The sequence below is a fragment of the Pseudorca crassidens genome, chromosome X (genome assembly GCF_039906515.1).
Source record: "Pseudorca crassidens isolate mPseCra1 chromosome X, mPseCra1.hap1, whole genome shotgun sequence".
Lineage (NCBI taxonomy): Eukaryota > Metazoa > Chordata > Mammalia > Artiodactyla > Delphinidae > Pseudorca > Pseudorca crassidens.
This window is the reverse complement of record NC_090317.1, coordinates 111,781,170-111,806,677: the sequence shown is the minus strand read 5'-3', so window position 1 is coordinate 111,806,677 and position 25,508 is coordinate 111,781,170.

The following is a 25,508-nucleotide window of genomic DNA, read 5'->3' as shown; positions in this document are numbered from 1 at the left end:
TAGTTCTTGTATCCCTTAACAGTTTAGATCTATGTTTCATTTGAAGGAATATTTCCATTTTCAAAGAAGAGTAAGATATTTCAAATAAAAAACATTACTTTGGTGCTAAAGGGCTTTGGGGTTTGATTAATTCAGTGTCTGTGTTTAGAGTTGTAGGAGATCAAGGACATTAATGAACATGTTACTTATTCAACTTATTGATATGCTTCAAAAGACTTTAGAGATGTTAAATAATCAGCCAAGAAGAAAAAGCTTCTCGATTTTACTGTGTAGGTAGGAGCCTGGGTATGCACGTGGGAGCTCTGAGTGGGACTAGCTGCTGGCTTCCAAAGACGCTAAAAGTTGCTCAGTGGCGGCTGTTATTGATAGATGACTGTATTTTGCTGTCCATTCCTTCCGTACTGTGGACTGCCAGGAGCATTTTGTTGGGCGGGGTATTCCCCTTTTATCGATTTCTTAAGGAAAACAGAGGAATATACAGGAAAGGAGGCGATATGTATGGACCAGGCAAAACTGTAGCTGTTCTGTGTACCTAAAAGAATTGGGAGAAATCTGTATTGTAAAATGAGCTCTCTGTACTTGAGGGTTTAGCCCTGAGTCTCTCTTTGTTGATTGGCTTGCATTCCAAGTTTCCTCTGGCCTAAGGCTGCACTGATTCAACAGCTTGAGAAGAAATTACGTCCATATTCTGAAGGAATTTGTCCCATACAGGGGCCTTGAGGTTACTGGCGCCTTCAGGAAAACCTGTTTTCATTGGCAAGTAAACTGACATGGTTTAAAAAAAAAAAGTCACCAGTTCTTTCTCCTAATGACAGGAAATGGATGCCGTAAGCGCTGTGGGTCTGTTTCATTGTAATGACAAGAGATACAAAAATCAAATTGCCACTCCTGCCTGGTGGCTGTAGGTAGCCTGTAGGTGCCAGATACTCCAGGGTTTGGCATCAGGCCCATGTTATGCTCTGAAGCCAGCTGGCTGGGCACTAGGGAAAAACAAGGAAATTTCAGCTAATTGGGGGTTAAAATACGGCTGTATAAAAGATGCATTAAAAAGTAACGTGTCTTTTCTAACTAAATATAATCATTTGGATTAAGAGAATAAACAAACATCAAATGCGTGAACTCACTCCTCATTTCTCACATTCTCCCCTGTCTCATCATCAAGGCACTAAGCAGCGTGTAATCATGTCACTCTGACACCAAGTCTCCTTCTCAATGAAATCCAGGTGTCTAAATAGAAAGGAATGAGGGCAGATTTTTCCCCTCTTTCAGCAGAAAGCCAAGGGAATGCTTTCAGAAAGATGAAAACTACACTTTTGTGTCATCACAAGTCATCTGTATAACACTTGGTGCACAAATATTGAACCTCTTTGTGTCAGCTGTTTATTGCTTGGGTTAGGACAGGAATACATTTTCTATGTCAATACTTGATTAGGTGAAAAATTCCCTGCAGGTAGCAGCTGAGTTACTTGTGAAGAAATGGGCTGTACTAAAGACAGAACAGAAGCCCTTGTGAGATAATTAATATTATTTGCTTAAGAAAAATCAGTATTTCATAAGGAAATGGTATTAACAGACTTGAAGTTTATATTTAATATGCTTTTCAAAAACTTCAAATCTTTTAAATAATCACTTAGACAATAGGCCTGTGACAAAGGTGGATCAAGAAATATCCTTATTAATGGATGAAGATACAAGTGTTACAATAAAACTAATTTAAGGCTCACCTTCTATGCATGTGCCAGGCATTTTTACATTCTATGAAAATTCTGATACTATCCCAATCATGCAAGTTCTTCCCATTCTGGAAATGATTAACCCGGAAGCAGAATCTGATTCAAATTTAGGAATCCCTAGTTCAACCCCCAGGTACCGTCTTTAATATCAAAACCAGATATCGTTCGTCCACATTTATGTTAGTCTTTAACATGCAACCTTTGCTAGTATCCTAAATCCAATTTATATGCTTTAAAATTTGAGGTCTGTGTGCAGCTTTGATTGAACTCTCCGTCTCTATGATCACTGTCATAGCTTAATGTACTGCTAGAGTTGGTAAAATATCTACTAGGACATCTGCTGGAATGTTGCCATTGGAATGTACTAGTATTTTTTCCAACTGCCCAGAAAAATATATTGTTTGCTTTACTATGGAACCTTAAGGCAATGGAGTGAGTTTATTTACACGTAAATAAAATTGCCATACTGCATTCTGCATTTGGACTTAAGAAGGCTGGCAGGTAACAGCATCTTGACAGTAAGGGAATTACTATTAATGGGTGACAGTCTTTGAAATACTGAGAGTTTCACTGAATTTTTTATTTAAAAACAACAAATGCATACCATTAAAAATTGATAATTAGGTCTTATGAACTCCAAATACCATAGATTCCCGTCAGAGTTTTCACAACTCTGCCTGCCAGGCTGACATCTGTTAAGACAGAGCAAAAGCCATATCGGAACCCCTACACTATGAAGGGATCCGTCACAGAAGACCTGCGGCATATTAAGAAATGAGTAACGAAAACCTTTAAAGAGCGTGGGAAGTTTTGGATCACTGACCTGGAGGGGCAGATACAGTATAGAGGTGTGAAGCTTCCTTTAAGTTAAAGGATCCATAAAGTGTTAGAATTTGCAAAAATGTCTTGATAGTGGCATATCTTCTTCCCTCTTGGATCGGTTGTTAAGTTTAAGGTAGACAGAGACAGACTTTTTTAAAGAAAAATTACCAATGCTGTCTCTACATAAAAAACAAAGGTCAATATGAAATACGCTTTAGCTTGGCATTCAAGTTCACCTATCATTTGCTAACACTATCCTTAGCAGGAAAAGCGTAATATACGCACTTACTACTTTTTAGCTCCAGATTTACTTTCTATTCTACCATATTTATACCATTTATTTTTTCCAAACCTAACAAGTACAGTCTTGCTTCCTTCTCTGCAGTGCTACTGCCATTTGTCTGACATGCCCTACCCACTGTCCCACTCCCTCCTCCTTTCCATCTGTTAAAATGTCCCCAATCTTCAAAAGCCATCTCTTCTAAAGAGCCTTTGTGGATGTCTCCACAAGCTGTGTATGTTCACTTTTTCCTGCTTTGATCTCTCATATGTACAAATTATCTGTATGTCTATATAATGACAAATCCTAGTATTTTTGCCTTTGGCATTATGGTTCCTAGATTCTATGATCTTTCTTTTTTCCCGAAAATTAAGGTGATTTTCTTTTTCTTATGTTTCCTGGCACCTTTCCTATTTTTCTATTAAAAAAAAAAAGTCTCAAAAGTTACATTTGCTGGGTTTGCTAGTTCTTTCTATGCTCTGGGAATTGTTTATGTATCCTGTGTGAGTTGAATTTGTTCTCTCTGGTCACCTCTCATGGACTTCAAGTATCTCTGGACCATGTTTGTTTTATTCTTTTTAGCTTGAAGATCATGATCCTTGATAGCAAAGATTCAATCAAAATAAATGTTGAGAGGTTCTGCATTCTCAGATAAAACTGCCTGCTTCCAGACACCATGCTTTTTTGTGGATTCATAGAGTCCTCGTTCTTGCCCCTAATATTATAAGTTGAACAAATTTTGAGCTTTAACTTTCCCAGATAGCTTTTATCCTTCAGTATGTACCTTCTGTTTGTAATCTCCAGCCAGTACAATGCAGTGGCTTTTACCCTGAATTTTCTAGAAGCTGTTTTCTTGTGGTGTATAGCCCATTTCGGGCTCGGTACATTCCCTTAATTTCCGTCGGAAATTTTCATCTGACCCGTCACTTTCTCCCAGAGTTTTAGCTCTTCTACTTCATCCTCAATTTTCTAGTGGGTGGAAATGAGCGTGTTTGCATGCCGTCTCTTCAGTTGGCAGAGTAATGGAATTATCAGCACTGAAAGTCACAAATTTATTGTATAATCTGCACTTAACAGAATGTGACTTCTGGCAGATGACCAGATGCTGCTATGTTGTGTCTCTCTGACAGTTTTAAAATGTGCATTAATGAGAGACTGTCTTTGTTCCCACTTGGAGGTTAAGGGAAATCACAATAAGTATTAGATTTTAGTCCATTCCTTCTCTTCAGGAATCATCTCCATTCCCCTGTTAGATCTGCTCTCCTCTCCCTTGTCTACTTTCTCTCTATATACTGAATGCTTCCTCTGCTTAAAACATATTCAGAAACTGTCACATCTAGAGCACATGTCCCATAATAAGCAGTGTCCCAACTTCTCTCCTTCCTTTTCAACCAGGCTTCCCAATGAGATAGGTTATATTTATCGTCTTGGCAATAAAGGTGGCTTTTGTTCTCACCTTTCTTAGAAAAATGTCCAACAAATCACTTAATCCAGTGACTTTTCTGTTCTTATTTCCCTTAAAAATGTTTCTTTCTCAGATTTCTGTGAGACTACTCATCTTTGTTTTCTTTATATCTATCTGCCAGTGATTTTATTTCCCAATGTGAGTTTCTCTTCCTCTAAGCTCAATTTTAATTGTACCTAAGGCAAAATCCTATCTTTTAGATACTGCCTAAATCCTATGTATTCATCCTGTGTATTCTTCCAGGGTAACCTCCCCCTTACCCATGGCTTCAGCTCATTTGTAAATGCTGTTGAATTCCTAATGAATCTTCTAACCTAGAATTCATTTCTGAGCTCCAGGTACCTATAGCCCCTGTCTACTTGCTTTGCCTCTTCCGAAGGCTCCACAAATTGCTAAAGACAGAATCTTAGTTTGGTTAGTCACTGCCCTCGTGTTCTCCTTTCCCAGTCTTATCTCTTGACTGTCATGCTATCTAGTTTTAGATCTTTGCCTAGATCTGTCTCCCCTCCATCCAAATCCTAATTTCAGTTCTCTTTTGAGGATACTGGTGTTGCCTTTAAGTGGGAGCCTCATGCCTTCTGATGGTGTGGAGGCCATGGCGGTACATGGAAGAGTAGAGGATGGGAGGATGGAGAGCATACAATATTGATTCGGTGCTGGTAAACATAATTATTTTCCCACATACTGGATATTACCTCGTACTAAATATTTCCCTTCCCTTGTCTCTTGTAACCATGTGATAGATTTAAATAATTTTGGTTAGTTTTAGTCCCTATGTGTCATATATGTGACAGGCAATTATTTAATTCTTTCAACAACCATAAACAGGAGATCACTGTTGTAAAGATTAACAAACAAACAAACAAGAACAAAAGAAGAGAAAAGAAACTCAGAGAGGTTAGTTAGCTTTCCTAAAGACAAACAGGATTCAAACCCAGGTATTTGGATTCCACTGTCCACCCTCTTTCCATTTGAGCACACAGCTTATTTGTAGGTTTTGACAAGAAACCTTGTAGGCAACTCTTTTGTTTGTTAATGGATTCAACTGTTGGCATAATTACGAGAGAGACACACAGTCATTAACCTAAAAATTTTTAAATAATCTATGTCCTCAGACCAATGTCAATATCTGTAATTATGCTTAGAATCACCTAGTGGTATAACCCATGGAGTAACTTTACTTTGAGCTCTGCGATGAGACAATCTTTAAGGAGATGATGCCCAAGTAAAGCTTTTATTTGGGGATATGTTTGATTTGCTCCGGGAAGGTTAATGATTTTTCCACTATAACTGTACAAGAGTGAGTATTACCTAAGTTTGGCTATAATTAAATGCTGACAGAAATGGAGCTTTGAAATCCCTTGCAGATTATTAAGTATCTCAAACATGATTTGAAATCAGCAGGTTTCCTCATGAGGGACAAGACAATCATTTGGAGAAAAGACAGAAATTAAAACAGCATTTTAAGATGTAGTTTAAAAAAATTCAGAGTAAAAAAACCCACATATTTTGAAAACAGACGCATTAACTTTGTACTAAATGTTTCACTGAAACAAAAGAATTAAGCAAATATTACAGTTTGAAGACAAAAGAAGGACGGTTTTCTTTGTTTTATTTTATTTTTTGCGGTACGTGGGCCTCTCACTGTGGTGGCCTCTCCCGTTGCGGAGCACAGGCTCCGGACGCGCAGGCTCAGTGGCCACGGCTCACGGGCCCAGCCGCTCCGCGGCATGTGGGATCTTCCCGGACCGGGGCACGAACCCGTGTCCTCTGCATCGGCAGGCGGACTCTCAACCACCGCGCCACCAGGGAAGCCCGGTTTTCTTTATTTTTGTGGCAGATGATTAGTGTGTGTGTATCCTCCTAACACAGCCAGTTAATGATTAATAGCATCAATCGTGCAATGAATTGTTCAGTTTATGTCTGAAATCAAATAATTATTGTGAAATACATTGCAACTTGGTGAAGAGAGAGTATTTCCTAGTGCTTTGGGGAAGCTGGTATGGTTATTTCTCCAACAAAGATTTTAGCATTTCACAGATTGAATTAGAGTCACATTTGACCTGCTATGAAGGAAAGATGCTCTTGATGGCAGTAGAATTCTTGTCATCGACTTGCCAAGTGCATGGCATTATTTCAGTTTCAGCTTTTCATAGTATCTACCTATGCTGTGTGGGCAGCCGAACACCACCTCACCTATAAGATTAGTCTCTATTAGGAGAGCATCTAGATTGAAGCTGCAGCTTAGAACAGTAACAATTGATAAACTTCAGTTGTACGAAGCAGTGTCAGCGTATCTTTATTTTAATAATGTTGAAAGGGTGGCATTCACATTTCTATTTCTGGGTGTACTCACTCCAAGCCCACCCTCACACACAGAATTCCTCTAAATAAACTCAATGCTGGTAATCATCTGACTCATTAGCAAGTGTTTCTTCCTGCTTGAAACTAAGTGGGTGCAGTGGAGGATAGATTAATCTTTAAATCCCATGGAATACACATCTGCTCTCTTTGCTTTCTGATTTTTTTTTTATGTCAGTAGCATAATTAAAAATAAAAATGTATGGTTATGACAGTAGAGACAAGCTGGTTAATATACTAGAAAAGGAATATAATCATCCAGTAGTTAATAATCATACTGGTGAAATATTTTGATATTTATGGAGAATTTATGCTTTAGATAGAAGGGAGAACATCTACGTAGAAACTCAGAAAAGTTCCTTAAATTTTTATCTTTCTCTCTGCCGAGATTTGTTCTACCCCTTTTCATTGCTTATTTGTCACTATTTTCAAGACAACTCTTCAGGAATCCCCAGACCACAGTTATGTATCTCTCCTCTGAGCTTGTAGCTTCTTAAATATACCACCCATGTGGTACTTGTTTAAATAAATATAGCCTTAAGTGAATCGTATTATTTTTCATTTTTATAAAATAGTCCATTATAGAAATTCTCATTTATTTGGCTTAAATCCCCAACTAAATTATTATTTCACTGTAGGTGAGGGTCTGTGTTTTGTTATTCTTATCCAACTCCTTCACATGGTTCATCCTCAAGGGTTCTTTGGAAATTTATATTTCAAAAACCATGGTACACATTATATTTCAATCGAATGACATCATAATATCACTTACCAAAATATTAGATCACTAGAATTACTAAATGATGCCCTTTAATTTCCTTATATCAGTGATAGAAGAAACAAGGTTACCCCTCATTACCCTGACTCTCATCCCCACGTGACTCTGTACATCCCCTAGGCTATCCTCATATCCTAAAGCCCACCTCCCCCAATCCTTTCCACTGGTCTCTGGAGCTCATGTTATTTCTGCATCAGAAAAAAATTCCATATGTCATAACTCTGTATACCCTAATCCCCCCCCCCCCTTTTTTTTTTTTTTTTTGCAGTACGCAGGCCTCTCACTGTTGTGGCCTCTCCCGTTGCAGAGCACAGGCTACGGACGCACAGGCTCAGCGGCCATGGCTCACGGGCCCAGCCGCTCCGTGGCATGTGGGATCTTCCCAGACCGGGGCACGAACCCGTGTCCCCTGCATCGGCAGGCGGACTCTCAACCACTGCGCCACCAGGGAAGCCCCTAATTCCCTTTTTATTTTTAACTTTTATTGGAGTATAGTTGATTTACAATGTTGTGTTAGTTTCCGCTATGCAGCAAAGTGAATCAGTTATACAGATACTAAGTCTCTTTCTAAAACTGTCCTTTCATCTTCTTACTCTATCCCAAGCCTGACTTTTCCCTGAGAACATACTTCCTCTGCAACTTCCTTCTTTACTGCTCTGTTATTTCACAAACCCCATGCTTGTACCATGGTCCTAGAGATGGGTACCCTCCTTGTTCCTCACTGGTGCTTCCAAAGTACCCCTCCACCATCCTCCCTGACAACTTTCCCCCTCCCCCCACATGTGCTCCTCCCAATCTCAAGTTGAGTTGCTTTGGCCCCAAACCTTAGAGGGAGTTTTGATTTTCACTCTTTCTCTCTCAACTCCTCAGCAAATACTGTTGGTTCTATTTTCAAAATATGTCCAGAATTCAACCTTTTCCCACCACTTCCACTGCTGCCACCCTAGTCCAGTCATCACCATCTCTCACACGGATTATTACACTTTCAGAAATGGTCTCGGGGCTTCCCTGGTTAAGAATCTGCCTGCCAATGCAGGGGACACGGGTTCAAGCCCTGGTCCGGGAAGATCCCACATGCCGCGGAGCAACTAAGCCCATGCACCACAACTACTGAGCCTGTGCTCTAGAGCCCGTGAGCCACAACTACTGAGCCTGCGTGCCACAACTACTGAAGCCCGTGCACCTAGAGCCCGTGCTCTGCAACAAGAGAAGCCACTGCAATGAGAAGCCCGCGCACTGCAACAAAAAGTAGCCCCCGCTCGCCGCAACTAGAGAAAGCCCGCGCACAGCAATGAAGACCTAACACAGCCAAAAATAAATAAATAAAATAAATAAATTAAAAAAAAAAAAGAAAGGGACTCCCTGCTAAGCCGCCTGTCCACAAACGACTTATTTATGACTCAAGAGGCCGGAGTGATACTTTTGAAACATGTCAATCCTTTTCAATTATGTCACTCATTTTCTCTTTGTCGTCCAATGGCTTTTCCATTTCATTCAGAGCTAATACAAATCTCATACAGTGGCCTAGGGCTTGCTCTTGATCTAGTCTTCTGCTCTCTGTTATTGTCCTACTACTACCAACCTTGCTGCCTCCACTTCTCCCCCATTGGCGTCCTTGCTCTTATTGGAACACGTCACACAGGGGTTTTGTACCTCACCTCCCGATGCATGGAACAGCCAGTGATCCTCTTGGCTCTCTGCTGCACTTCCTGCAGGTCACTGCTCAATTCGCGTGATCGGTGAAGGGTTTGCCAATAACCTTCTATGAAGTAACAGTTTCCTTCACCAGCATTCTCTAGCCAATGCATCCTAATGCCTATTTCTCCCTAGCACTTATCACATTTGACACATTGCATATTTATTTATTTTTCTTTCATTTCCACTGGAATGTAAACTCTGGGAGGACGGGGACTATATCATTCCTATTCACTCTTCTACATGGAGTCCAAGGAGTCCCTGACATATAATAAACATTCAATAAATACTGTTGAATAAGTGAAAAGTATATTCAACTATGTTATTTATTTTTCACTAAGCACTATTGTGTCCCACATCCATTTAATGATCTAGTTATACTTGTATAGAATTTGCTTCTGAAGTGATCTTGGAATTTCAGAAACTTATTAGTCAGTACTCCCTAGCTTCACTTTGTCAAAATAAGTGTGATTTTTTTTTACAAAGGAGAAAACCCAGTTGGATATTCACTTGATATATCTACTTTCAAATAAAAATAAAAAATACGTAGAGTATAAATCTCCCAACTGTTTTATCAGACCCTAATGCCAGCAAAACAGCTTACAGCATCTCAGTATACGTGCAGCTATTTAATTATGCTTTATATACACATGTAATATAATAGTGTACGCATTTTTGGAAAAACACCAAAAAAGAAATGGAAAAGAAGGTAATCATCAACTTAACATTATTTTAAATAATGTTGTCACTAATGTACATAAAAAGCTTTTTATTACCAATTATAGAGGTTTGTTTTCATGTTCTAGATGCTTAGTATTTTAGTGTCTTATAATTTTTTATGGCTTGAAAGATTTATTAGTTAATATCTCAAGGCAAATTATACCTTCAGGTCAGAGGTCACTGTGAACAGTAATGAACGTAAATTCATTCTTCTAATAGTATTCTCCAGGATTTGTGTTTTTTAAAACTTTGATCAGAAACAATTGACGTTGTTTTCCTTCCTATCTCAGACGAGAAACCCTTGCTAGAGGTGCCAGCTCTGCCACTTTATTGTTCTTTGCTTGTGCTTGAATTTTTCGTATCTTCACTCTAATGTTACTTTTCAGATATCTTACTAGGTCACATCCATTTTCAAAGGGTTAGATTGGTTAAAACTAGACAAAATAATCAATGAATCTTAACTAGGCACACAAAAGCTACAGATTGTCTCAAGATGCTTTAGATGAACAGAGGTGGGAGGGCATGGCTACTATAATCCCTCTCATTATGGAACTCTACCATTGCCCTCAAAGTAGTTCACATACCAGCTGTGACATGTGACCAATATAGGGTGACAAAATTACTCAAATTAATCTAAAAATATCAATAAAGCTTAATTTCTTATTTTTAGAATTAAAATAAATAGCAATATAAACTGCATTTTCACAAAGTGAATATCTTGCAAGCCTGTTGGATTACACACAATCCACTTTGGAGAACAAAAGTATCATTTAATGTGGTTGTATTAAGGTGTTGTGTTAAAGTCCAAGTGGATCAATAGATATTTGAACAGTTATCTAACATAAATAAAACTTTAAAGAAGTTAGTGTATATCAGCCTAATTGTTGTGTCATTAAAATGCCATGAAGAGTAAGATGTCTGGATGGAATTGTAGAAATCTAGTGAACACTTTTGAGGTGGGTATGAAGTATATTCTGGGCATGGGGAAGGGAACAGTAAATATCTTTTCATCAGTTGAACTAATTCATATCTTTTGTTCTTCGGAAATGAGAGTAACAGATGTCCACTAATACTTAGGGGCTCTGCACTGACCCTCCGTAAGGTTTTGAAATCTTTCCTCTGTGTGGAACCCAGAATTGTATACAAATAAAAGGTCCTTAAGCTGATTCACTGCTGTTGATGGCAGATTCTGCTCATACCCAAGTACACAGGAATTAAATATCTCTAGTAACATTTTTATGTTTCTACTAACATTCTCTATTGGCTTGTATAGCATTCCAAACACATTTTATTTTCTAACCACTACATCAATGATAAACATTCTGTTATGGATTGAATTGTGTCCCACCACAAATTTATATGTTGAAGTCCTAACCTCTAGTGCCTCATAATGTGACCTTATTTGGAGATATGGTCTTTACAAAGATAAGCAAATTAAAATGAGGATATTAGGGTAGGCTGTGGTCAAAGATGACTGGTGTTCTTATAGTAAGAGGAAATTTGGACACAGACATGTATAGAGGGAAGATGATGTGAAGAGAGACAGGCAGAAGATGGCCATCTAAAAACCCAGGAGAGGGCCTGGAACAAATCCTTCCCTCACATCCTGCAGAAGGAACCAACCCTGCTGATTCCTTGATTTCAACTTCCAGCCTCCAGAACTGTGAGATAATAAATTTCAGTTGTTTAAGCCACCCACTCTGTGGTACTTGATTATGGCAGCCCAAGCAAACTAATACACAATCTTAGAGTAGTTTCAAGGTCTCATATCTACTTTATGTTCTTGCCATCCTCTCCCCAACCTGCCATACAAATCTTCATTTGCGTAACTGGTTTGTTTTCTGCTTTGCATCTCAGAACTGTCTCTTCCTTAATATTTTCTGACATTGTGGTATTCTCTCTCTTTCTATATATATCACCACAGTTGCTCCTTGCTTCCAAACTTGGTTCAAACCCAATCCACATTTAACCACTCACTGTACTTAATGTAATTACTGATATATTTGGGTTTGAATCAACTATCAAACCATATACTTTCTAATTTCCCCCACCTTTTCTTCATTCCTTTCTCCTCCTTTTGGTTTTTTAAACATAGCCCGTTTCCCCTGTATCAGCTTATACATATTTTAAACTTCGTTGAGTATTAATTTTAGCGATTACAATATCGATCACTGATTCATTAGAGTCTATCACAAATTAGTACTTTAATCACTTCCAGAACGACACAAAGACCATAGAATACTTTAACTCCTTTCACTATCCTCTCATATTTTGTTAACATTTTTATGTAATTTTATAATTTATATATATTTTAGACCACACACCACAGTATTTAAATTTTATTTTTTAAATGGCCACTATTGATTTAATTTTTTGGTAACACTTTATTTCTTCCTGCTTCCATATGAGTTCATTTTGATCTGCCTAAGTATTTCCCTTAATATTTTTATTGTTGCATATCCTGTAGAGATGATTCCACTCACTTTTTGTATCTCTGAGAATGTCTTTATCTTACCTTACTATTTGAAGGACAGTTTTTTCTGGGTATAAAGTTCTCTGCTTGCAGTTTTTTCTTTCACATTTTGAAGACTCATTGCACTGTCTTCTGGCTTTGACTGTTAATGTTGAGATGTTAGCTGTTAGTCCTAGTTTTGCCCCTTTAAAGGCACTGTGTCTTTGATCCTCTTGTTGCTTTTATGATTTTACTATTTTTTGGAATTTTTACTATGATAAAACTTGGAGTGATTTTCTTTGTATTTTTCCTTCTTGGTGTTTGGGGTGTTTCTTGAATCTGTGGCTTGATGTCCATGAATTTGGGGAAATTCTTAGTCATTATTTATTCATATATTGCTCTTGTCCCTTTCTGTCTCTTTCTGAGATTTCTGTTACTCATATGTTAGACCGTTTCCCCCGTGTCCTTTATGATTCTTATGATTTCGTCTGTATTTCCTACCCCTCGTCTCTCTCCATTCTTCTGCATGCATTTTTTCCCACTGATCTATCTTCCTGTTTGCCAAACCTTTTTTATCAACTGTATCTAATGTGCTGTTAAACATGTTCATGGAGTTCTTGATTTCATTTTTTGCCTTTTCTAGTTCTAGAGATTTTTTTTCATAGTGTGCTGTTCTTTGCTGAAACTCTCTGTCAACTATTTTCTTGAACATATTAATTACAGTCATTTTAAAGTCAACCTCTTACAACCTCAATATCTGGATCTCCTGGGTTCTGCTTCATTTGTCCTCTTGCTTTTTTGTTCATTTGGCCTAATTTTCATATGCCTGTTTATTTTTATGGATTGCAGGACATTATATAGAAAATGCAGTAGAAATAATTTGAATCAGTGAATGATTTCCTCCTGAGAGAACTTGCTTTAGGTTCCAGCACATGTGATGTTTGGGGCAAGTAAACGAACAATCTTAAATCCTGCTGATTCATAACAGGTCTTTAGTATTTGTACAGGCTACTCTATTTCTATGTCACTCTTAGTTCTTTGGCCATCACAACTGTATGTCTGGAGTTATTGTCAGGGACCCTCATCCTTTGTGGGCCGCAACCTCAGTTTTTGCCCTGTTAGCTATATAAAACCACTAGAAGCTCTGCTCACCTTCCCAGCCTCTCAGTCACTGCTTCCTGCTTGGCTTCTCAGTTAGGAAATGCAGCATGGGATTTGAGGCTTCCTACTCTGGATTTCCTTCTCTCTGGTGTCTTAACCCTTGAGGTCCTCACTGCCTTGGTATTTCTCTGATGTCTTCAAGCAGAGACCTAGAGATGTGTTTCCTTCCCTATGTTTATTATAGTTGTTCTAAAATAATACAGTTAATTACCCTCAGGGATAAGCATACTTCCTATTTTGCAAGTAAGATTAAAAACCTCATATAGAGATAAAGGAAATGGTATTTATGTCTCATATTTACTTTCACTCAAAGTTCTAAAGAATAATATAGCAAGTTAAGGGGTAATATCAGATCTTGAGTGAGTTCTCAAAATATTCATCCTTCTTATGTCAGTGGAAATTAAAATTACTATTGTGAAAAAAACGCCATTTGAAACTAGCTTACACAAATGTTAAATTAGAGCCATTTTAGTATGGTAATCAAAATTGCATAGCATGGATAAATTTAGAGGGCTTAATTTTTATTTGCTATCAGTCTTTTTTTAATGTTAGTATTTTCCTCAGTATTCTTTCCTACTAAATGGATATTCTGTATTGTCTTAAAAGATGATTTTTAGTTAATTCCTTATATGCATGCTTGATTGGAAAAATATTGATTTCATGATTTTGTATAAGGAAAAACAAATGCAAAATGAAATGAGAAGGAAATGGTCTGATAATAAAAGGCTTCATAAATATAACTAATGTTAAAGAAAAAGAATTCAAAGCTATCTCAGAAGCACTAATTTTTATAGTTATATTTTAAGATAGTTATCTGGTCTTCTTAACATTAAGTCCCTTTATTTAAGTTCATCTTCTAGTTTTCTACCAGATTAATTATCTAAAAACTTCTAATCTTATCTTCAAATTGCTGTCAGTTTCCTGGTGAATAAACATACACTCCTCTAGTTCCATACAGAAACACATTTCTTTGCAGTGTAATTCTCTCCTATCTGTAACCCTCTCTACTATCATTTTCCCCTAAAAACGCTATGTTTTAACTTCGCCCCAAGTTTCTACATTTCATAATCGTGTTGCTTCTTTTGAATTGCCTTTATCCCACTCTTTACTCAGGAACCTCCTACTCATTTGTATGCCCCAACAATACATCACCTTGCCTAATTTTCCAAGAAAAGTTTAGTTATCCACCTCTCTTTTACATTCATGGCACTAGATATAAATTAGAGTGATAGAATTGCTAATATTTTTAGCATTTCCTATATGGCAGTCAGTGGCAAATGATTTACATAGCAGTCACAGGATTTGCAATATTGTCTTGTGATAGATTTATATCTGTCCACATCACTAGATATTCATAAGTTTTTGTGTTGTTTCCTGTGCATGCTCAGTGAAGAGAAAGACAAATTAAGAAACAGAAAGACATATTAATTTCAGAAGTACTAATACCAAGATTTCAAAGTTTTAATCTTGTGTGATAGGATTAGAAATCATTTTCTTTCCTTTTTTTCCTAAATTTTCTTCTATGGACCTCATTTTTAAAAAAATCTTAGCAGGAAGCCAGTGGATTTTTAAAAAATAAACTGCTCACAAGAAAGACTATAATATCAGTTATTTGGATGTTAGTGTGAATTTATATCAACTTGTAACAATCTTTAGGAGCAGAGAGCTTTACCTCTTAATATGTAATTAAAGGCTTTGATCCTTTTAGAAGAATTTTGGGTGTCAGAAAGCAAGTGGGTTTTTGTTGTCTGTGTTAATAGACTCCTTGAAACTATCAGATTCTATTTTTACTCTTCTATAGATCAAATTCCTTGTAAACATATATGGCGTCTTTTATCTCATTTTGATTTTTCCACAAGCAACCAGAACCCATCCTAAGAATGATGCTGACCAACCTCTCCATTTATTACCTATTTTGTATCTGAGTGCTTTACGATTTGAAATTGTTCCCTAAGGATCCTCCTTTCTCTTGCACTTTTAACTCTTAGGAAAGTTATGCATAACTCTTAAGGTCTATAAGACCCTTGTAATTCCAATTACTTCTCTAAACCCAAAAGACTCTAGCGCATCATCAAAAGCTATTCTGAAGTCTGATACCTGGATAACATTCTTTTCTCTGTTAATGCACTTGTCAGAGATAATTTGTGAATGTCATTTGAAGTCATTCAATTTAGTGGTTAAATAGGACACCCTCAAAATTTAAAGAAGGCAGATTTGGAAACACATAATCAATCCACTCAGGATCTCTTTATGTGGATAATGCAACAGAATATAGGAAAACCAAACCTTCCCAGGCAGTTTGCTGTGTATGATTTTTCTAATTTAAGAGAGGAATGAATCCGTAGGTTGAGCAGTTACAAATGACTTGTGTAGACAATTTATTGACATACATTCATATTCTTTTTCTGAGAAAAACAGTGCAACCAAACGTGTAGATAGGAAGTGGACAGGTGAAACCTTTTTTCATTATGGTTAGAGAGTAGCACAGCATAGGTATGAATGGAAATGTTTAAAGGCAGAGCGTGTTTATTTATATGTGCTGTCGGTATCAGGAATACAACCTCAAAGACGCAGACCTTGCTTTCTGTTCCTCAGTGGAGTTCAAAATCGAGAGGGAGAGACCAACAGAAAAAGAAGAACTTGTAAATGATCCAAGAAGTGCTATGATAGAAGCACACAAGGAAAACAAAGGGAGCAGGGGGTATGCCCTCCAAAACCATGACAGGTGAGGTAGCGAGGCGTCCAGGCAGAGGCCAGGCCCTAGGCTAGAACTCTTTCATGATAAATTTGATTTTGATTTTGTTTGATTCCAAAATTATGAAAGCACAGTATATAATCGAATCTGGAAGATGCAGAAAACATAAATAAGAAAATATAAATAACCCATGATTTTACCACCTAAAGCCACATATTAGTATTAGTTTCAAATATTTCTTTGCAGATTTTTGCATATATTTTAAATAGTTTTGTGCTTATTGTGTATACATAATTTTGAATAATTTTTAAAATTTAACTTTAAAGTATAAAATAAACAAGTACAAACAAGAAAATATCAGATAGTACTATTTATGTAGAGAATTAGATCATGGTGATATGACTGAAAGTCACTGAATGGAATTTTATTTTGAGGTTTATTTTTAATTTTTATACAATTTTTAAAGGTTACTTTGCATTTACAGTTACTACAAAATCATTGGCTATATTCCCCATGGTGTACAATACATCTTTGAGCCTATCTTACACCCCACAGTTTGCATCTCCCACTCCCCTACATAGCCACCCCCCCACCCCCACTGGTAACCACTAGTTTGTTCTCTATATCTGTGGGTCTGCTGCTTTTTGTTACATTCACTGGTTTGTTGTATTTTTAAGATTCCACATATAAGTGATATCACCCAGTATTTATCTTTCTCTGTCTGACTTATCTGAATGGAATTTTAGATGGGGTGGTCAAGGAAGGCTCTTTGGGGAGGTGATATGAAACCTTAGAATATATGGCAGGTACTATAATCAGTTGCATAAAGAGCAAGGAAAAAATCACTGGAAGCAATGGAAACATCAGTGCACAGACCTCCTGACAGAACTAAGCTTGGCATGTTTAAGGAAAAGGAGAAAAGCCAGTGTGGCTGAATCATAGTGGAAGGTTCAAGAGAAGCAGGAGATGAGATTGGAGAAGTAGGTGGAAACGAGATCACACATGGCCTTTATAGGCCTTTATTCAGAGCTAGGGAGCTTTGTAAATGAGCAGTGGTGGAAAGGGAACACTTCAGTAGCCATTACAGTAACCTAGGTGAGGGGCCATGCTGGCTTGGCTTGTTATGGCTACAGGTAAGAGCTAAAAAGTGGTGAGTCCAGGAGATGTGTTCATGGTAGAGGCTTCAAGATGTACTGATAATTTAGAGTTGGAGAATTAAGGGTAAGGAAGACTCAAGGTTGACTCCTAGGTAGTAATTTCAACAATTACATGGATGACGGTTTAAGGTGCCTGGTATGCCTGGCACTTTCTCGGTTTTAACACTGAAAGTTCTGTGTCCTGGGAGGCTCCTCAGTCCTAGGCAAATTGGGAGGGTTGGTCAAACTAAGTATGATTTGATGTGGAGTAGGCTTTATTATTATGGGTGGGAGCAGCAAGAATCAACAATTATATTTTGCTCTTTTGATGGCTGTGATGCCTTTATACACCAAAGTTGAAGGGGGAGCATTAATGGGACTGGAATAAGAACAATGAAGTATCATTTAAATAATATCAGAAAACAATAATGGAGGGAAGTATCCAGTTCAAATATCTTGTATTTCAATTGTTTTGTATTGCTGGAACTACCACATCATCATAATCTGCTTAAGAAGTTCAGATGTGTATTGTTAACTTATGGATATTGGTATATTATACCAACTCCTCTGCTTCCTGCATAACATATTCAAGTAGCTGAATTGTTACTGAATAACTCAAAATATTTCTGTTTAAACTAAGTGCCAATGGTATCAGATTCAGAGTACCAGAGTTACTGATTCAATGAAAAAATTGTGTACGTCTACATAAACATTACATATTCATTAAATGTCAAGAATTTCAAGTATCTCTCTTAGTTATAGCTACTCTTCCTCTATATCGCATATGGTTTGTCTTCAGTGTGTCCTGATCTTTTCTTCACAAAGTCTTCAAGCACTTTGGATGTCAATTTACATAACTTATTCCAAGGTAGAGAACTGAAGCAAGACCTACTTAATGTTTAGTTTCAACCACTGATTAAGTACTCTAAATGTGAAAGAGGTACCAGTAAAGGAGGGGGGAAATAAACTAGGGATTCTGTGATAGTAAAATTCTTCAAAGAGCAAATCTGGCCTTATGGTATCTTGTTACACTGGCATTTATTTTGTTTATTGAAGAATAGAAAAACAAAACTTTGCAAAGTAGATGAAAACTTTTAGAGGCATAGGGTACAGATGAACGTTCTATTTGAATTGGTATGTACACACACATTCATATTGAAGAAATTCTATGTATGTAGCCATTAAATCTTCTCTGTCTACATCCTTAGTAAACACTTAATTGATCATTTTGTTGGAGTAAAACTTTTTAAAAATTTTTATTGGAGTATAGTTGATTTTCAATGTTATGTTAGTTTCTGCTGTACAGCAAAGTGAATCAGTTATACATATACATATATCTACTCTTTTTTAGATTCTATTCCCATATAGGTCATTACAGAGTACTGAGTAGAGTTCCCTGTGCTATACAGTAGGTTCTTCTTAGTTATCTATTTTATATATAGTAGTGTGTATATGTCAATCCCAATCCCCCAATTTATCCCTCGCCCCCCCTTGATAACCATAAGTTTGTTTTCTACATCTGTGACTCTCTGTTTTGTAAATAGGTTCATTTGTAACATTTTTTTAGATTCCACATATAAGTGATATCATATATTTGATATATTAATTAATATCCTCTATAAATCAACTCTAATTTCTAACTTTTGTCTATTTGATAACATTATCTCAATCACTTTCATTTGTATCATTTTTAAAAATTAGATTCCACATATGAGTGATATCATATGATATTTATCTGTCTCTATCTGACTTACTTCACTCAGTATGACAATCTCTAGGTCCATCCATGTCGCTGCAAATGGTATTCATTGTTTTATGGCTGAATAATATTGCATTGTGTACACGTACCACATCTTCTTTATCCTATTCCTCTGTTGATGGACATTTAGGTTGTTTCCTTGTCCTGGCTATTGTATATGGTGCTGCTATGAACATAGGGGTACATGTATCTTTTTGAATTATGGTTTTCTCTGGATATATGCCCAGGAGTGGGATTGCTGGATGATATGGTAGCTCTATTTTTAGGTTTTTAAGGAACCTCCATACTCTTCTCCATAGTGGCTGTACCAATTTACATTCCCACCAACAGTGTAGGAGGCATCCCTTTTCTTCACACCCTCTCCAGCATTTATTGTTTGTAGATTTTTTGATGACGGCCATTCTGACTGGTGTGAGGTGATACCTCATTGTAGTTTTGATTTGTATTTCTCTGATAATTAGTGATGTTGAGCATCTTTACATGGGCCTCTTGGCCATCTGTATGTCTTCTTTGGAGAAGTGTCTATTTAGATCTTCCGCCCATTTTTTGATTGGGTTTTGTTTTTTTGATAGAGTTGCAGGAGCTTTTTGTATATTTTGGAGATTAATTCCCTGTCGGTCACTTCATTTGCAAAATTTTCTTCCATTCTGTGGGTTGTCTTTTCGTCTTGTTTATCGTTTCCTTTGCTGTGCAAAAAATCTTTTGAGTTTACTTAGGTCCCATTTGTTTATTTTTGTTTTTATTTTCATTACTCTAGGAGGTGGTTCAAAAAAGATCTTGCTGCAATTTATGTCAGGGAGTGTGTTCTGCCTATGTTTTCCTCTAAGAGTTTCATAGTGTCTGGCCTTACGTTTAGGTCTTTAATCCATTTTGAGTTTATTTTTGTGTATGGTGTTAGGGAGTGTTCTGATTTCACTCTTTTACATGTAGCTGTCCAGTTTTCCCAGCACCACTTATTGAAGAGGCTGTCTTTTCTCCATGTATATTCTTGCCTCCTTTGTCATAGATTATGTGACCATAGGTGCATGGGTTTATCTCTGGACTTTCTATCCTGTTCCATTGATCTATATTTCTGTTTTTGTGCCAGTACCATACTGTTTTGATGACTGTAGCTTTGTAGTATAGTCTGAAGTCAGGGAGCCTGATTCCTCCAGCTTTGTTTTTCTTTCTCAAGATTGCTTTGGCTATTCAGGGTCTTTTGTGTTTCCATACAAATCGTAAAATTTTTTGTCCTAATTCTGAGAAGAACACTCTTGAAGCTAATCTTATTCATAAGCATGCCCCTTATTGATGTGAATGGAGGGATTCTGAAATGTGAATGGAGGGATCCTGAAAATTTCCTTAAGCCCCAAATATTTCCTCCCCTCCCAGTCCTTCAGGTGAATCTATGATTTTTTTTACATGGTTGTGTACTTGGATTCTTTTAGTATAGTCACTGAAGACTGTTTAAAATTAAATTGTTACTAGTATGGACAGCATAGTAATGAATAATCTTTAGCATATTATCTAAAAAAAAATTAGTCATTATCTCTATAGAGACCTGAATAGTCAAGGCAGAGGACAAACATCCTTTTGATTAGGGCTGGAAATCAGTAAAAAACAATTTCATAAAGTGCTGCTCCCCCAGTAAATAAAAGCTTGAATATCCTACTACTGTAGGGTTTGCTAGTCACAGAGAACAGCAAGAAAGATATGGAACACAGATTTTCCCAGGACATGCTGGTATCAATGCTTATGGATTTGAATGGAATGACAAATAATGTAGAGACTGCCACAGGATCATATGTGGTAGGGCATGTTATTTACCTTCTAACCTATTTCCTGAAATGGGATATTAACATATGTTGCTGTAGCCCTTCTTAGGTCCTGATCAAAACAAAGATAGGACAATAGTAAACTGGTAAGATGGGAAAAAGAGGCAGACACTAGTAGAATAGAAACATATTGGTGTTATATTATTAAATTATCAGTTTTACCAAGAAAAATATTTGTGATTTTTTTCATTATACCATTTTATTCATCCCTGCCTCCTCATTCACATTCTGAAACCCCTTACCCCAGTTGGGCAATGAGATTGAACCAAGAGTTTAACAAGAAAAGGAAGCTGGGCTTGTGAGGATGGAAGGGATCTGAGAAGACGCAAGGAAATATGATGGAATAAAGTGGAGGGAATGAGACCACTGGATGGTCCAATCTGATGGGGATTCATAAGGACAAGAGGAAGAGACTTGGGGGAATGAAGTAAATTAATGGCCTGGGTTATATGTGACCTTAATCATCAAAGAAAAAGAAAAAAACGTTTGCTTCTAAGTAATGGCAGCTCTTTCCATGATATTCCCAGTATATATATCTTTAAAAATATGTGGTTCAACTTTTTCACTTTAGAGATGAGTAAATTGAGGTTTATGGAATTTAAGAAGCCTGCCAACAATTACTAGTTAATTAAATTTGCATTCCTCAAGAACTGATTTTTTTTTCCATCTATGCTATAGTGTTTTAGTGACTATCGTTCAGAAAGATAACTGTAAGGGAAGAGAGCAGCTTTCTGAGATTGGGACAAACCTGAAAACAATATTCAAATCTTATATAGACCTCTATCCTGTAACATGCTTAGACATATTATTGGGGACTACATGGCCCCCAAATCCAACATTATCATCATCATTATTATCATTTAGGAATGAAAGTATAGGAAAATTTTTTAGGGTATTTCATAAGATGTCTTGTTCCAGACAAAGATTCTTAGGAATTTTTTTCTAAAATGAAAAAAATGTAAAAGGATAGAATATGATTTTCTGTAATGGGAGATGAGAGAATGAGACCCACTCTTGTGTCCTTACGAGTGCCTGTTCCAATTACTAGGTTTATATGAACCTAGGAGTAGGGTAGGTACCTTGTACCACTGTTTGCATGGATATCCATTTTAAAGGGATAACTAATTTGTATTTGTAGCGTGAATAAAAGGTAATTCAGTGACAGCTCCTCAGAAGTGAGAACATACTAGATAAGGTTCATGGTCGTTTAAGTATTCTTCTCTGAGCAACAACACTCTTATTAAGAAAGGTTGCCTGAATTTGGTCTACTAGAATCAAAACAGGTCAGGAATATGATAAAGTTAAATATGGTAATTTTGAAAAGGGGAAAGCTAGGCAACAGTTAGAAAATATATAATAAAATATTTAATTGACCAAGACTGGAAATAAAAAGTGAGCATAGGGAGAATATGTGATAGGAAACTTAAAGAAAGGCACTTAAAATAGATATAGCAGGTACTGTTTAGTTAAAGAATATTTGAATGACCAAAAAGAAAGACACATATGTATGCATACACTTAGCATCTTTACTCTTTAAGGGAGGAAAGTAAATGCAAAAACAAACAAACAATAAAGAAAGAAAAAGAAAAATAAGACACAAAAAACCCACTTCAGTTCCCCAGGAAAAAAACTCTAGTCTGGTTCTGGTTAAGGTAAATTTAAATTCGGGGTAAAAGTTATTTTATCTGTACTTCAACCACATTTAGACACAAATAATAAATACACCATGGACAGTGGCTTTCTTTTCATCGTTTAAATCAGTTTGGCAAGCTTGTGGTTTTAGGATAAGCCAGGCTTGCATTTCACTCATTATGGAAATGGGTTATGGAAATGGACATACTATGTGTTTATTTAAAAGCTTTTTTTAAATTGAAGTAGAGTTGATTTACAATATTATATTACTTTCAGGTGTAACAACATAGTGCTACAAAATTTTTATACATTATACTCCACTTAAACTTAATACAAAACATTTGCTATATTTCCCTGTGCTGTACAATATATCCTTGCTGCTTATCTACTTTATACATCGTAGATTGCATCTCTTAATTGCATACCCCTTTCTTGATGCTTCCCCCTTTCCTCTCCCCACTGGCAGCCACTAGATTGTTGTTCTCCATATCTGTGAGTCTGTTTCTGTTTTGTTATATACATTCCTTTGTTTTACTTTTTAGATTCCACATAAAAGTGATAACATACGGTGTTTGTCTTTCTCTGTCTGACTTACTTCACTAAGCATAATACAGTTCAGGTCCATCCACACTGTTGTAAGTGGCAGAATTTTATTCTTTTTAATGGCTGAGTAACACTCCATTGTATACATATATGCACCATGTCATCTTTATCCATTCATCTGTTAATGGGGATTTAGGTTGCTTCTGTATTGTGGCTATTGTAAATAATACTGCTGTGTGGCTATTGTAAATAATACTGCTGTGAACATTGGGGTGCATCAATCTTTTCAAATGAGAATTTTCATTTTCTTCAGATATATACCCAGCACTGAAATTCCTGGATCACATGAAAGTTCTTTTCTTAGTTTTCTGAGGAAACTCCATACTGTTTTCCACAGCGTCCACACCAATTTACAATCCCACCAACAGTGTACTAGGGTTGCTTTTTCTCCACAACCTCGGCAATATTTGTTATTTGTATTCTTTTTGATGACAGCCATTCTGACAGATGTGAGGTGATATTTCATTGTGGTTTTGATTTGCATTTCTCTGATGATTAGTGATGTTGAGCATTTTTTCATGTGCCTGATGAACATCTGTATATCTTCTTTGGAAAAATGTCTATTCAGGTCTTCTGCCCAGTTTTTAATTGGGTTGTTTGTTTTTTTGATATTGAGATGTATGAGCTGTTTATATATTTTGGATATTAACCCCTTATCGGTCATATCATTTGCAAACATTTTCTCCCATTCAGTAGGCTGTCTTTTCATTTCGTCATTGGTTTCCTTTGATGTGCAAATGCTTTTAAGTTTAATTAGGTTCCATTTGTTTATATTTCTTTTGCCTTAGATCCAAAAAAATATTCCTATGATTTATGTCATAGAGTGTTCTGCCTATGTTCTCTTCTAGGAGTTGTATGGTTTCAAGTCTTACATTTAAGTCTTTAATCCATTTTGGTCTTTATTTTTGTATATGGTGTTACAGAATGTTCTAATGTCATTCTTTTACATGTAGATGTCCAGTTTTCCCAGCACCACTTATTCAAGAGACTGTCTTTTCTCCATTGTATATTCTTGCCTCCTTTGTTGTACATTAATTTATGTAATTTATTTCTGGGCTCTCTATTCTGTTCCATTGATCTGTGTGTCTGTTTTTGTGCCAGTACCATGCTGTTAATGATTACTGTGGCTTTGTAGTATAGTCTGAAGTCAGGGAGCTAGATACCTCCAGCTTTGTTCAATGTTCTGAGCATTGCTTTGGCAATTCGGGGTCTTTTGTGGTTCCATATAAATTTTAGGATTTTTTTTTCTAGAACTGTGAAAAATGTCGTGGGTATTTTAGAGATAGAGATTGCATTAACTATGTAGAGTGCTTTTTAACAATACTAATTCTTCTAATCCAAGAGCACGAGACAGCTTTCCTTTTTCTTTTTTATCATTTTCAAATTCCTTCATCATTGTTTAATAGTTCTCAGAGTATAGGTCTTCCACCTCCTTGGTTAAGTTTATTCCTAGGTATTTTATTCTTTTTGATGCAATTTTAAACCGGATTGGGTTTTTGGTTTTGTATTTTTTTGCTTTTTCTTTCTGATAGTTCATTTTTAGTCTTAGAAAAGCAACAGATTTCTGTATAAATCTTGTATCCTGAAACTTTATTGAATTCATTTATTCCAATAACTTCTGATGGAGAATTTAGGGTTATATGTATATAGTATAATGTCATCTGCAAATAGTGACAGTTTTACTTCTTTCCTTCCACTTTGGATGCTTTTATTTCTTTTCCTTGTCTGACTGCTATGGCTAGGACTTCCAACACTATGTTAAATAGAAGCAGCGAGAGTGGGCATCCTGTCTTTTTCCTGATTTTAGAGGAAAAGCTTTCAGCTTTTCACTGTTGAATAGGATGTTACCTGTGGATTTATCATAAATGGGCTTTTCATTACGTTTATATGTTCCATCAATGCCAACTTTTTTTTTTTTTTTTTTTTGCGGTACGTGGGCCTCTCACTGATGTGGCCCCTCCCGTTGTGAAACACAGGCTCCAGACACGCGGGCTCAGCAGCCGTGGCTCACGGGCCCAGCCGCTCCGTGGCATGTGGGATCCTCCTGGACCGGGGCATGAACCCGTGTCCCCTGCACCGGCAGGCGGACTCTCAACCACTGCGCCACCAGGGAAGCCCCATCAATGCCAACTTTGATGAGAGTTTTTATCATGAATGGATCTTGAATTTTGTCACATGCTTTTTCTGTGTGTATCAACATGACCTTGTGATATTTTTGTTAATGTAGTGTTTCACACTGATTGATTTGCAATATTGAATGGTCCTTGCATTGCATCCCTGAAGTAAATCCCACTTGATCATGGTGTATGATCCTTTATATATATTATTGAATTCAATTTACTAATATTTTGTTGAGGATTTTTGCATCTATATTCATCACAAATACAGGCCTGCAGTTTTCT